This window comes from Ovis aries, chromosome 4, assembly GCF_016772045.2.
Source record: "Ovis aries strain OAR_USU_Benz2616 breed Rambouillet chromosome 4, ARS-UI_Ramb_v3.0, whole genome shotgun sequence".
Classification (NCBI taxonomy): domain Eukaryota; kingdom Metazoa; phylum Chordata; class Mammalia; order Artiodactyla; family Bovidae; genus Ovis; species Ovis aries.
This window is the reverse complement of record NC_056057.1, coordinates 66,899,076-66,914,183: the sequence shown is the minus strand read 5'-3', so window position 1 is coordinate 66,914,183 and position 15,108 is coordinate 66,899,076. Positions and strand designations below refer to the sequence as shown.

The following is a 15,108-nucleotide window of genomic DNA, read 5'->3' as shown; positions in this document are numbered from 1 at the left end:
GACATTAATGACAGACCATGTTCTAAGCATGTTACAAAAGTCATCTTCATTAATCCTCACAAAGCCCTATGAGACAGGCATTATTTGTGCCCCTGTTTCATGCATGAGAAAACCAAGACACAAAGAGATTACACGATTTGGCGAAGATCACAAAGCTTGTAAGAAGGAAGAGTAATAACATTAGATGGAGAAGAGACATGAAGAAAGGAAGGGTGAAGGCACAGGGTAGCAGACACACGGGCTGCCCCCCAAAGTTCAGTCCCCCAGGTTGCGGTGACTTCAGAACACTTATTGGAACCCTTCAGTGAAGAACTACGTAACTCACCACTGGGGTCCAAGGAGTATTCAATCTGAAGATAAGCCCTGAGGGACTACTGTTGAGATAACTCAAAATGCCAGTTAAAGTGGAGAGTCATAAACAATGGCACATGGATCTTACATATTTTGGGACAATTTCTAAAACGCATGGCTCTATTAATCACTCTGAATATATGACCAAAGCCTCTTCTTTGAGCAGAAGTTCACTGACTGGAACTCCAGTTTATCTATTTTTTTAAAAAATAAGCCACACCCATGATGCCTCATCTTTGGTTTCCTGTTCTGGTTCTTTAATATGCAGAGCAGTGAGGGTGTGGGCTGGTTCACACTCGCTGTGTACAGGGTGGGCAAGACAGCCCCTCTGTGCCCGCATGAAGTTCGTTCCAGCCAGGTAACTTCCCTGGGTCAGCAGAAGGTAAGCGGAAGTGACGGGAGTCACTCCTGGGCAGGAGCTGGCAAAGCCAGCACAGGCTTCCCCACGTTCCCTTCCTTCTGCCTTGGTTTCTGGCAAAGGTGCAGATATCGGCTGCACCAGCCGTCGAGGCCTGCAGCAGAGCCCCTGCTTGCCAGGAGGAGTCTGCAGCAGGACCAAGACTGTGTGGGTTGAACTGCTGAGGTTTGGGGAGTGATTCGTTCTTGCGGTCTAGCCTACTACCTCCTCCCGACCGGTATACTCATCAAGTACTACGAGTTCAGTCTTGGTCTGGGCGTTTTGATGTATTTCTCTATATTTCTCCAGTGTTTAGACCTCATTTCACTCTTCTTCCTAGCTCTTTGTTTTTGCTGTGGGATACCCAGAGAACTCAGCCCTTATTTATGATGTTGTTTCCGTAGTAAACGTGTGCAAGGCCTCCAAGGAGAGGCCTAGTGGGCAAGCACGAGACAGCATACTGAATGTGGTCACTTGGGACACCCCGGGGGGTAGGAACCGTGCCCACCCCTCTCCTGCATTTTCCTCCTGCTGAGACAGACAACTCTCTGGCAACCCTGGGCGTTTTTCCACATTCCTACTGGGTACTCCACGAATTCAAGGCCCTGACCTCTCTTCACCTGGGCCACTCCTCAGAGTCATGTCTGCCACAAGCAGTCTTGAGAGAAGAGGTAACATCTCCTACCAGGCAAAGAGCAGTCTTTCTCCCACTTTCTATAAAAGCAGAAAATCTCCCGAGGCCAGAGTTCCTCTCCTGTTACTCTAGCCACTGAGTACCCCACCCGTCCTGGGCCCCTCGCAATGGCTGTGTGGGACTTGAGTGGCAGCAGAGAACCAGAGCCAACCATCAGAGTGCTCTGGGGACTGCTTTTGCCTGAGTAATGAAGTCTTTTGTCTCAGACCTAGGAGTCCGGGCTCTTCGGCTGGCATCTGTGTAACAGTAGCAGGCTAACTTGTGAGCTTATACACAGGCTAATGGGGTTTCCCAAGTGGCTCCGTGGTAAAGAACCTGCTTGCCGGTGCAGGTGACCCAGGTTCGAGCTCTGGGTTGGGAAGACCCCCTGGAGGAGGAAATGGCAACCCACTCCAGCATTCTTGCCTGGAAATGCCCTGGACAGAGGCGCCTGGTGGGCTATAGTCTATGGGGCTGCGAAAGAGTCGGGCATAACTAAGTGACTAAGCAACAACTGCAAACAGGGTGATGTATCAGTCTCTGCACTGCTCCTGACACCCCACCCCACTTCTGCTCAGGACCGGGCAGTCTGTGGACTGACGGGCAGTCAGTAAGTGTCCTTTTCACTCACTGACCTGGGGACCGGGGAGTCTCCAGACAGTTCATTCTATACCGGTTCCCTAGGGGCTGCAGTACTGATGCTTCCTGGAACCTCAGTTTTCCCCTCTGCAAGAGGCACAGCACCCAGGACCCAGTTCACACTCAGGGCTGTTGGATTCAGGTTTGGAGGAGGATGACTGGCCTTCTCTGGCAATTGCCAGCTGATTTCTGTCTTCCTTTGAGGTGATGCCAGCACACTTGGACTCCAACCAGAGAACTTAGGAAGGAGGAAGGAAGAACTCACTGTGAGTGAGAAAGGGGGAACGCAGCCAGTGGAGACGCACTTGGCCGCAGAGTCTTTCCTTCTGGAGGTCTGCGCAAGCAGGACAGGGGCTCAGTGTTGTCATGAGGCTGGGCTGCTGTGTGTCTCTCCTGGGGTTCTGTTTGGAGAAAGAGATGTGACGTCCACCTTCAGGGAGCTGACAGGAGGGAGTTGCCGTAGTTTCTAGCCAAGGATTTGAGGTGGCTTTGTCAGGGAGGCCGTGGCAGCCTGGGGAAGGTAGCACGTGTGAGCTCAGTTGCTCAGTTGAGTTCAACTATTTGCGACCCCATGGTCTGCAGCCCACCACGCTCCTATGTCCATGGGATTTTCCAGGCAAGAATACTTGACTGGGTTGTCATTTCTTCCTCCAGGGAATCTTCCCTATCCAGGGATTGAGTCTGTGTCTTCTGAGGGAAGGTAGAAGGTAGCCAGAATCAAGGGGACGGGCGTGTGAGGTCGCTCCCCAGGAAGTGCTGGAATTTGCCCCCAAATCAACTCTTGGCAAAACTAGGTTGTGTTCATGTTCTTCCCACTTAACAAATCCAGAGAATCCAACTTAGTGTGACATTGGAAAAAAAAAAAAAACCAAAGGGACGATTACTTGACTAGCATTTTTGCTATGTCTTCAACAGCTGTAAGCGGGGGACACCTGTGTGCCAGCATCTCTTTCCTCTGCTTCAGGAAGGAGGTGGCTTAGGGAAGATTGCAGGTGAGGCTGGAAGCGGAGAAGAGAGGCAGTGGGGGACAGGGACGAAAGCAGCTCTCTTGGGAGGGGCTGCAGCAGGAGAGAGGAGGCATGAAGGAGGGGACATGATGTGGTTTACTTCTCAGCAGGGGGTGTGGTGTCTGACTGGCTCTGGGGGCCTTGGTGTGCCCTCGTCTGCTGCAGCCAGCCTAGGGCTTTCTCTTCACAGAGGATTCTGGCAAAGGTTGGCCCTCCTAGTCTTGGGTCTCAGGGCTTGCGGGGAGGGGTCTGGCCAGTCTCAGGAACACAGCCTCTCCGCCCTCCACGTAGGAAGGGCCTGTCGCCAGAAGAAGGATAACCCTACTGTGTCTGAGTCCTCATTTCACTTGCAGCTGGGCGCTAATCCAATTGCTGGCTCTAACCTAATTCTCCATTGATGCCCGAGTCCTTTGCCTGCCGATATTAAAACTCTTTTCATTTAATTGTGTAGAAGATAGATCCTCCTCAGCCGTCAGGTGGTAAATATAGAAGAGCTGATGTGTAGCTCTAATTTCTTCCTTGGCAGGGCTCCTGTGGCTCTGAATAATTGGGGACTAAGATGCTCCGGAAGGAGGACCAGGAAGGAGGGGAAAGGAGTTGGGTGGGGTGCTGGGACGTTACTGTGGCCCAAAGGTTACAGCTCAGAGGGAGCTGGGCCTGGTCAGCGTGTTCCTGGCCTGGTCGGTGAGTCCGTTCCATAAGGACAGTCACCTCCCTTCTGAATCTTTCACATGACTGATGTCCTGAGATGTTGCGGGAGAATCAAATGTTTCTGAATTGAGGATGATTAAGAAGAGGGGGCTGTCCTATCGGCAAGAGTAGGAGGGGTCATGAGAGCCCCAGAGTCAGAGGCAGGGAGCAGTGGTCATGATAAGCCCCTTTGATCTCATCACAGGGAAGACTGTTAGAGTCTAGGCACAAAATCACCTGCAGAGTCAGCGTTTTTAAAGGACCAAGACCCTCTAAGACAACTGATTGCAGCTCCCTTGTCCGGTGACCACAAGCAGGGCAATGAGGAGGTGGTGATGAGAGCACGCCTCATGGTTTCCAGTTCAGCCTATAACAAGGTGGCCATCCTATTTCCCAGTGGAGGGAGGGACGGAGAATCAGAGTGAGACCCTGGTGGCTGTTCGTTAGGAGGCTCATCCACCCAGCAGAGGCCTCCTGAAGTTACTCCTGCCACATGCTGCCTATCCCCACCCTCTTAAAACACACTTATGCAGGGAAAGGCGGTACAGACATAAAGACCACACGGCCCAGGCAGCGGGTCATGGGCAGAGCCTGTTGCTGGCCTCACACCCGGCCTCAAGGAAGCAGGAAGCATCCTAGCAAGAGACCCACTAGTATCTTGGTCACCAGACATGGGCTTCTCTGGTGAGACACTCCAACTGTGGCTTCCCAGGAGCTCACAGCTTCTGGGGCTACCCCAGGCTCTGGAGGGCCTGGCACACACTCCAGCTGTCTTCTCAGGGGCGGCTGCTGCTGCCTCTAGGCCACCTACTCAGCTCCCAGCTCCTCAGAGTTCCCTGTGCTTGACCACTGGAGGACCTGAGCTTCCTGGACTGGCCATGCTTCCTATGCGAGAGGCTTTGCTTATCTTAGCTTCCTGAAACCCCCCTCCCCTCCCCCTTGTCATGGGCTGGGAGGCACCTCAGATGGTCCTTTCCTCTCCTCTTTCCCTTCCTGCCTCAAGACAAGGCACATATCCAGCATTTCCTGAGGGCTGTTCTCTCCTGGATACTGGGAGATTCTTAGGGCTCCATCCCCTCCTGGCCTGGCCACCCTAGGCCTCTCTGACTCCACCTGTCCACTTCCAAGACCAGCTTCTCCCTTCCCACATCCCACCTTGGCTCAGTCTTTACCCCTCCTTCACCTTCTGAGCCAGGAGATCCTGGGGCAAGGAGAGGGCATGCCTGGGGCTTGGAGTAGCTGAATCCTCTGACCAGGAGATCCTGGAGAAGGTGACCAGAGCACTTTGTAAGACTATGGCCCGGATATCACCACTGTTCTTTCCTTCAGAATCTGAGGCAAAGCCTGTGACTTGGGGGTCACTCTCCCCCATAGTATTTTCAGAGGAAACACTGCTAGGACAGATGACTGCTGGGAACATGGGCCCAGATGGTCCAGTCACAGGATCCCTGAGTGCTGGGGCCGTAACAGTCAAAGCTGCTTAGCAGAGTGACCTCTGTTCAAATGAGGAAACTGAGGATCAAATACAGCACACAGGAGGGTGTGTTCGCTTAGGCTCATGCTGTGTCTCCGCTCAGAGACCCTGGCTTCCTAACTTCAGTCTATACTCCAGGCATTTCTGCCAGTACGGTCAGAATGATGAGGATTCTTCTGAGCATGGGGGTCAGGATGACGACGTGCCAATTCCATCTCCACCCTCTGCTGGCTGTGTGACCTCCAGAAAGTTAACTGACCTCTCTGGGCATCAGATTCTTCATCAGTCAACTGGGGATGCCAATGCTGTCTACCTCATATGAGGCTTGAGAATGCACTGAGATCATTCTCCCAAAGCCCCAGCACAGCATTTGGCACATAGTGAGTGATAATTAGCCATCATGTAACATTCAGCTTCTCTGGATTGCAAATATCGCTAAAACCAGTGTGAACCAGAATGAGCATTAGCTATTCAAGAAACAAGCAGGCGCTTAATTTACTCCCTCAGCAAATCGAAATGTTCTGTGTCAGGACACCCTTTGGATGGTTTTCCAGAAAAAGAAGGTGACACAGGTGTTGTTCTCCCCTCTGTAGAAGTTTCCCAGCCCAGAACAGGGGCAACAGAGACATTCCTCTCACCTTGAAGCTGCTCACAGGAAGCAGATGGAGCCATCCGAGCCAGGATGCTGCCTGTTCTCTTCTAGAAGGTCCAGAAGCCCAGGACTGCCCTGACCTGCAGCCCACCCTCAACTGAGCAGTGTATCTAAAGCTGTGAGAAGCCCCACTCCCCATCCAAGGACCTTCGGAGCAATGATTACGCCCCCCACGGTTCAGTACCTTACTTTCAGATTAAGTAAAAATGCTACTACTCACTAGGATTAGAAGAACTAGGGTGAGGCGAGTGGGGCACTCCTAAGATGTAAAATTTAAGAGGCACCCTCAAACTCAGTGGGGGCTTCCCAGGTGACTCTAGTCCCTGGGTCAGGAAGATCCCCTGGAGGAAGGCATGGCAACCTACTCCAGAATCTTTGCCTGGAGAATCCCATGGACAGAGGAGCCTGGCATGGAGTCACAAAGAGTCGGACACAAGTGAAGCGACTTAGCACACATGCATTCCCCAAACTCAGTAGCCAAGATAAATAATATTTCAAGACATTAAAATTAATTTAAAAATCCATGATGAACAAAACATCACCTATCCTTTTTTTGTTGTTGTTTTTTAATATAAATTTATTTATTTTAATTGTTGATGTATGGCAAAACCAATACAATATTGTAAAGTAATCACCCATGCTTTTAAGTGAAGATGGACTCTGTCCCTGCTGAACTGGAGAGTAAGCGCCTCCCTTGCCTCACTCTAGTCCCAGCCCTGAAGCTCAGGTCCCTTCTCAGACAGTAGAGTCAGACTCCCTGGGAAGGGTGTTCCAGACAGAGGTACCATCTGTGGGAAGCTCTGCGGGTAGTTCTGCTGTGCAGAGAGTTGAGTTCCCTTGCTCTGAAAGAAGTAGCTAATGCAGGCATGTCTGAGGTTTGCAGAGGAGAAAGAGGGGATGCAATGTGATCCCCTAATTGCAGCTGTTTAAGAGTTTTGTGTAGATAGACAGAGTCCCACCCACCAAGGGTGCTGAAATTCTGCTTTTCCAACTTTATTCCTTTGGGGCTTTCTCTGTGGGTTTTCTTTCAGAACCCAGAAACTCCTAGAACAATTAAGCAATGCAATAATTGAACTTACTGAGTCTTTGCGGACCTTATGCTCCGCAGTTTCCACTCCAGATAACTGGGGTCCTTCTCTCTGCTTATTCAAATCCTGTGCAGATTTCCAGCCCCAGTTTATTAAGATTCCGTCTGTGGAATCTCTCTCTATATTCATTCCATATGTACACATTTGAGGACCTACAGTGTGCCAGTCTGGATTATGGACAAGGACTGAATTTTAAAAATTGTGCTTGGGGAACTCAAAATAATGCCAGCATATAACACAAGTTAAATTATACTAGAAGGTTTAGAATGAAAATCAGCAGTCTCTGGTCCAAACTTCTCCAAGTTCAGTATCATTTCTAGGCGCTTATCTCCCTTAATTCTTGTAGGTGTTTCATCTAGTCTTCATTTAGTTCCCTTTTCTAAATATATGCATACAAATTTTTTATTTAGCAGCTTTGGGGATTCACTTTTGAACTCTTGCCATGGTAAAAAAAAATAAATAAATAAGACAAGTCTCCCATCTCCTTCCTGTTTCCTTTCCCTCTGTCCTTCCAACATGGTTATTTTCCAGTTTTTTTTTTTTTAACTGAACAATAAAGAAACCATTGCTGAGCTCAGTTGTACAGTAAAACTGCATTCTTTTTTTTTATACAACCTAGAGCTAAAAACCTTTTTTATTTATCTGATGCGAGGTATCTATTGTTAACTTTTTCAGTGTCTCTGCCTCTTACCTATCAATATCAATCAAATACGTTGGTTTTATTTTTTTCTGTTTTCTTATTTTAAGTTGGACTTGTTGCTTGCTAAGCCTGGGACTCAAACGTCTTCTTAGGACACTTGGTCTTCGTCTTCACACTGAGACATACTTCACTGCACGTCTCAGTTCACGTCCTCGTTTCTGGAATCTCTTCCTTTTTCTTCCAAAACAGCATTTGTTCCCCTGTTTTGGTGGCACCCATACTCCAATAGCTTCCTGAGAAAGGGACCTGGGAAGCAAAATTCTCCATTCTTTTATGTCTGAAAATGTCTTTATTCTATCCTCACATTTTGTTATAAGTTTCCCAGAGCATGAAGTTCTAATTGGAAATACTTTCCATTGTAAAGCATTGCCCATTGACTTCTAAACTCCGGAACTGCTGGTAACCCAATGCCATTTCTGGTCTCCTGTGACCTGCTCTGTCACTTGGAGGCTCCTAAGATCTCTTCATAACCATCCCAATTCTCTCTCATGACTTTTTTCACATCCATTATGCTAGGACCCAAGTGAACCCTTTTGTTCTGGAAATTCTTGTCCCTTAACCCTGGTGAGGTTTTGTGTGTAATTTCTTTGGTAATTTCTTCTTTTCCATTTTCTCTGTCTTTGCTTTCTTGAATTACCTTTAGCTATATGCTGGGCTTCCTAAAATGAAGCTCTAATTCTGTTGTAACATTGTCCCCCTATATTTTTAAAGAGAATTTTTTTCTGGATGGGTTCCTCATATTTCATCTTCTACCCATATATTGGTTTTTAAATTTATCACTCTTTTTATTTTAATTTCTGAGAACTCATTTTTGTTCTCTGTTCCTTTTTCCAAACTCCCTTGTGTCTGGATGTGATATTTTTCTTCTCATTAGGAATGTTATAATTATAATTAGCATTGTTTAAGTTTTCTTCTGTTCTCTGCATAGTCTCTATTTTTCTTCCTTCCTTTCTTCCTTTCCCTCTTTCCTCTTACCATCCTTCTTGTTTCTTTCTTTGCAGTTTGGATCTTGTATTTTGTTTGGACTTTAGTCTTTAATGTCAGATGTCTGGTCTTTAATGTCAAATGTCTAGTGATCCTTGGATACCATTTCTTACTAACTGCATGCTCAGTTGTGTCTGACTCTTTGTGACCCACACACTGTAGCCCACCAGGGTCTTCTGTCCCTGGGATTTTCCATGCAAGAATACTAGAGTGGGTTGCCATGCTCTCCTCCAGGGGATCTTCCCAACACAGGGATCAAACACACATCTCTCGTGGCTCCTGCATTGGCAGATGTGTTCTTTACCACTGAGCCACCTGGGAAGAGCTCCCCAGATGCTGACTAAAGCCCTGTGTGCCTGGCCAGGCTCAGCTATTGGTGTGCTCCACTGGAGGTGGTCAGAGGGCATGCCTGCTTTTCTGTTGGGGAATACCTATATGTCAGAGTTTGTTTGTCTCTATCTTACGGGCTTGTTCAGGTCTCCTGAGAAGATTCTTACATCCTGTGTGTGGCTCTTGGCCTCCCAGAATCCAGGAGGACTGGAGGGCTGTTGTGGTCCTTTAATGTACTGGAACCTGGTGGTCCAGAGTCCACGATAAAAAAGTGAAAGAGAGAAAGAAGCTAGTATTCCCTGGTTTACGCAGAGAACCAATGAAACCCTAGAACAGGGCTTGCACCGCTCACAAAGGCACAGAGCATCCTCTCGAGGAGGTCTGAAAGCCCGGGCAGGAGAGTGAGCTTGGCGGGTTTCCACGCTCCAGAGCATTAGCTGGAGGGGGAGAGAGAGAGAACAAGAGAGAGAGAAAAAGACAAGGGGACCCAAGTCTCTGGTGGAGCAAGGGTGTTTTAATGATCTTTTTATGAGTATATATAGGGCGGCTGCGACGGCGCGTAGAGCACGGCTGAGAGGAGCTATCCCACGTCTGAGGTCAGGGGCAGCAGCTGAGAAGAGCTACCCCGCGTCCAAGGTTAGGGGTGGCAGCCGAGAGTGCCAGGCTGAGACAGCGCAGGAGCTGCCAAGAAGAGCTACCCCTGCCCGGGGCCAGGGGCAGCAGCCGGGAGGAGCAACCCCACATCCAAGGAGCGGTGGCTGCGCAGGCACCAGAGGGCCTAGAGGAGCTATTCCACGTTTAAGGCCAGGAGGGGCGATGGTGAGGAGATGTCCCTTGTCCAAGGTAAGGAGCAGTGGCTGCGCTTTGCTGGAGCAGCCGTGAAGAGATACCCCACGTCCAAGGTAAGAGAAACCCAAGTAAGATAGTAGGTGTTGCAAGAGGGCATCAGAGGGCAGACACACTGAAACCATAATCACAGAAAACTAGTCAATCTAATCACACTAGGACCACAGCCTTGTCTAACTCAATGAAACTAAGCCATGCCCTGTGGGGCCAGCCAAGACAGGCGGGCATGGTGGAGAGGTCTGACACAATGTGGTCCACTGGAGAAGGGAATGGCAAACCACTTCAGTATTCTTGCCTTGAGAACCCCATGAATAGTAGGAAAAGGCAAAATGATAGGATACTGACAGAAGAACTCCCCAGGTCAGTAGGTGCCCAATATGCTACTGGAGGTTAGTGGAGAAATAACTCCAGAAAGAATGAAGGGATGGAGCCAAAGCAAAAACAATACCCAGTTGTGGATGTGACTGGTGATAGAAGCAAGGTCCGATGCGGTAAAGAGCAATATTGCATAGGAACCTGGAATGTCAGGTCCATGAATCAAGGCAAATTGGAAGTGGTCAAACAAGGGATAGCAAGGGTGAACGTTGACATTCTAGGAATCAGCGAACTAAAATGGGCTGGAATGGGTGAATTTAACTCAGATGACCATTATATCTACTATTGCAGGCAGGAACCCCTTAGAAGAAATGGAGTAGCCATCATGGTCAACAAAAGAGTCTGAAATGCAGTACTTGGATGCAATCTCAAAAACGACAGAATGATCTCTGTTTGTTTCCAAGGCAAACCATTCAATATCACAGTAATCCAAGTCTATGCCCCAACCAGTAACACTGAAGAAACTGAAGTTGAACGATTCTATGAAGACCTATAAGACCTTTTAGAACTAACACTCAAAAAAGATGTCCTTTTCATTATAGGTGACTGGAATGCAAAAATAGGACGTCAAGAAACACCTGGAGTAACAGGCAAATTTGGCGTTGGAATGCAGAATGAAGCAGGCCAAAGACTAATAGAGTTTTGCCAAGAAAATGCACTGGTCATAGCAAACACCCTCTTCCAACAACACAAGAGAAGACTCTACACATGGACATCACCAGATGGTCAACACTGAAATCAGATTGACTATATTCTTTGCAGCCAAAGATGGAGAAGCTCTATACAGTCAACAAAAACAAGACCAGGAGCTGACTGTGGCTCAGATCATGAACTCCTTATTGCCAAATTCAGACTGAAATTGAAGAAAGTAGGGAAAACCACTAGACCATTTAGGTATGACCTAAATCAAATCCCTTATTTGGAGATGAAGTGAGAAATAGATTTAAGAGACTAGATCTGATAGATAGAGTGCCTGATGAACTATGGATGGAGGTTCATGACATCGTGCAGGAGACAGGGATCAAGACCATCCCCATGGAAAATAAATGCCAAAAAGCAAAATGCCTGTCTGAGGAGGCCTTACAAATAGCTGTGAAAAGAAGAGAGGCGAAAAGCCAAGGAGAAAAGGAAATATATAAGCATCTGAATGCAGAGTGCCAAAGAATAGCAAGAGATAAGAAAGCCTTCCTCAGTGATCAATGCAAAGAAATAGAGGAAAACAACAGAATGGGAAAAACTACAGATCTCTTCAAGAAAATTAGAGATACCAAGGGAACATTTCATGCAAAGATGGGCTCAATAAAGGACAGAAATGGTATGGACCTAACAGAAGCAGAAAATATTAAGAAGAAGTGGCAAGAATACACGGAAGAACTGTACGAAAAAGATCTTCATGACCCAGATAATCACGATGGTGTGATCACTCATCTAGAGCCAGACATCCTGGAATGTGAAGTCAAGTGGGCCTTAGAAAGCATCACTACGAACAAAGCTAGTGGAGGTGATGGAATTCCAGTTGAGCTGTTTCAAATCCTGAAAGATGATGCTGTGAAAGTGCTGCACTCAATATGCCAGCAAATTTGGAAAATTCAGCAGTGGCCACAGGACTGGAAAAGGGCAGTTTTCATTCCAATCCCAAAGAAAGGCAATGCCAAAGAATGCTCAAACTACCACACAATTGCACTCATCTCACACGCTAGTAAAGTAATGCTCAAAATTCTCCAAGCCAGGCTTCAACAATACGTGAACCATGAACTTCCAGATGTTCAAGCTGGTTTTAGAAAAGGCAGAGGAATCAGAGATCAAATGGCCAACATCCGCTGGATCATGGAAAAAGCAAGAGAGTTCCAGAAAAACATCTATTTCTACTTTATTGACTATGCCAAAGCCTTTGACTGTGTGGATCACAATAAACTGTGGAAAATTCTGAAAGAGATGGGAATACCAGACTACCTGACCTGCCTCTAGAGAAACCTGTATGCAGGTCAGGAAGCAGCAGTTAGAACTGGATATGGAACAACAGACTGGTTCCAAATAGGAAAAGGAGTACATTAAGGCTGTGTATGGTCACCCTGCTTATTTAACTCATATGCAGAGTATATCATGAGAAATGCTGGGCTGGAAGAAGCACAAGCTGGAATCAAGATTGCCAGGAGAAATATCAATAACCTCAGATATGCAGATGACACCACCCTTATGGCAGAAAGCGAAGAGGAACTAAGAAGCCTCTTGATGAAAGTGAAAGAGGAGAGTGAAAAAGTAGGCTTAAAGCTCAACATTCAGAAAATGAAGATCATGGCATCTGGTCCCATTGCTTCATGGGAAATAGATGGGGAAACAGTGGAAACAGTGTCAGACTTTATTTTGGGGGGCTCCAAAATCACTGCAGATGGTGATTGCAGACATGGAATTAAAAGACGCTTACTCCTTGGAAGGAAAGTTATGACCAACCTAGATAGCATATTCAAAAGCAGAGACATTACTTTGCCAATAAAGGTCCGTCTAGTCAAGGCTATGGTTTTTCCTGTGGTCATGTATAGATGTGAGAGTTGGACTGTGAAGAAAGCTGAGCACCGAAGAATTGATGCTTTTGAACTGTGGTGTTGGAGAAGACTCTTGAGAGTCTCTTGGACTGCAAGGAGATCCAAACAGTCCATTCTGAAGGAGATCAGCCCTGGGATTTCTTTGCAGGGAATGATGCTAAAGCTGAAACTCCAGTACTTTGGCCACCTCATGTGAAGAGTTGACTCATTGGAAAAGATTCTGATGCTGGGAGGGATTGGGGGCAGGAGGAGAAGGGGACAACAGAGAATGAGATGACTGGATGGCATCACTGACTCGATGGATGTGAGTCTGAGTGAACTCCTGGAGTTGGTGATGGACAGGGAGGCCTGGCGTACTACGATTCATGGGGTTGCAAAGAGTCAGACACAACTGAGCGACTGAACTGGACTGATGGGCTGTTATACAAGGAATTTCTTTTGACAATGATAAAGATCAGAAAACCAAAGGTACAGCAATGTCATCAAGGAAACAAGGAATTAGGAATGGTCAGAAGGTCAGTAGACAATCCATATCTCAAGAAAGAGGGTGATGACTAAGCAGTTTTGTTGTAAGGAGAATGTTTACTGAAGGAAATCCACGCATGTGTTTTATCTCATGACCTCAGTCCTGGGAGCAGCGTGCCACTCCGCTCGTTCCCATTACCAGGAACTGATAAGGAACAGAGGATTTATGAGAGACAGAAAACAGCACACAGGAATCCTCCTGTTAAACCTTGCCTGACAGAGGGGAAACACCTGAGAGAGCTTTCAGACATGGAATCCACAGGACTTGTTTTTCCCTGAAGTTACTAATTTTTTGTTGGCTTGTTTCATACTTAGTTTCCACATACCTACCACAAATTCTTCCTCAAATTTCCAACAAAACATAAAAATGCTCTCGATTCCATCCACCTCCTTAGATAAGCTAAAAGTGTGATTTTTTTTTTTCTTTTAATGACATGCTCCTTAGAACCTCCTATTCCTGCCTGGAAGTGATACTCTCCACGTCTCTCCCCCAGTTAAGGAGAATCATTTTAGAGCTGTCCTTCCTTATAATCCTGAGGATTTACTTCTCTCTCTCATGAGCTGACCTCACTATGTCCTGGATCCAATGCCTTTCTATTTCCTAGCTAACTTCCTTGTTTTAGGGTAGCACATTCTCCAGTAACTACCTAAGAAATGTACACAGGAGATAAATTTTGTGAATCATTGAATGTCTGAATATGTATTTATTTTACCTTTTATTTACTCTTCATTCTACTTACATGATGGATAGTTGTGCTAGATATAGAATTCTATGTTGCAAGTAAAATTTCTCTAAGTTTTAAAGACATTTCTTCATCGTTTTCTAGTTTCCAGTATTGCTGTTGAGAAGTCTAATGTCATTCTAAGTCTTTGTCCTTTGCACATGACTTGTTGTTCTCCTTTTCCCTAAATTTTTCGTGATTTTTTTCCCTTTTGTCTCTGCTGCTCTGTGCCTTGAATGAATGAATCTTTTACAATTCTTTGCTGCTAAGTTCTCATGAGTGCTTTCAATGTAGAGACTCATATCCTTCAGTTCTAGAAAAGCTTCTTGTATCATCTTTGAAAATTTTCTCCCCCTTTATTCTCTCTGATTTCTCTTTCTAGAACTCCTGTCACTAAGATAACTTGAACTTCTGATCTCTTATTTTTTATCTCTTACTTTCCAACTTGTCATTTTGCTCTATTTTTTGAAAAAAATGTCTTCAAACTCTCTTTTAGCTCTTCCACTGATTTTAGCTAAAATATTTTTCTTTTTTACTTTCCATGAGCTAGTGCTTATTTTTTGAAAGTTTCCTTTCTTAAAAAAAAAATAGCACTCTGTACTTTTTTTCTCCCATAGATGCAATATAGTCTATCACTTTTCAGAGGATATTATCTATACTTTTTGTTTTTTCCTTCCTACTTATCTCTGTTTCTCTAAGTTTCTTTCTTTATCTGCCTGATGGTTTTCTTGCTCCCCACTCCTTGTTTAGTGCCTTTCACATTGAAGGCATTTCTAGTATGTCTGGGGATCCTTGGCAGGAGTTCATTTAAGAAAGAGGCATCCACCATCTGATCACAGACTCTGTGGACAGGGCTTGTCCTCAGAGGGGCTTTCCTGGGGGGATCAGGTGATGAGCTCATGCTACTGAGCTCATGCTACTATCTCTAGATCTTCCCTCTTGAGCTGATTGGTTTCTCCAGAGAGGGGCTCTCTCCTATCCTGCTGAGAGTCTTTTCAGTGGAGTAGCAGCTGGGACTGGAGATCCACCATTCTGCCAGGCAATCCCTCATTTTCAGTATGGCACTTCATCTCCTGCTCCCACTGCTCAGACCCAGTGTCACTAAGAAATTC

At 46.4% G+C, this 15,108-nt stretch overlaps 1 protein-coding gene across 1 annotated transcript in view; it reads left to right on the top strand.

Annotated features, from left to right (window-relative positions):
- Window positions 1-610: 610 nt before the first annotated feature.
- The window catches only part of ADCYAP1R1 (ADCYAP receptor type I), a 119,653-nt gene continuing 105,155 nt past the window's right edge, over window positions 611-15,108 (top strand). Inside the window, exon 1 of the mRNA XM_042248616.1 lies at window positions 611-733. The gene's annotated coding sequence lies outside the window, so the exon portion shown is untranslated. The remainder of the gene's footprint in view (window positions 734-15,108) is intronic.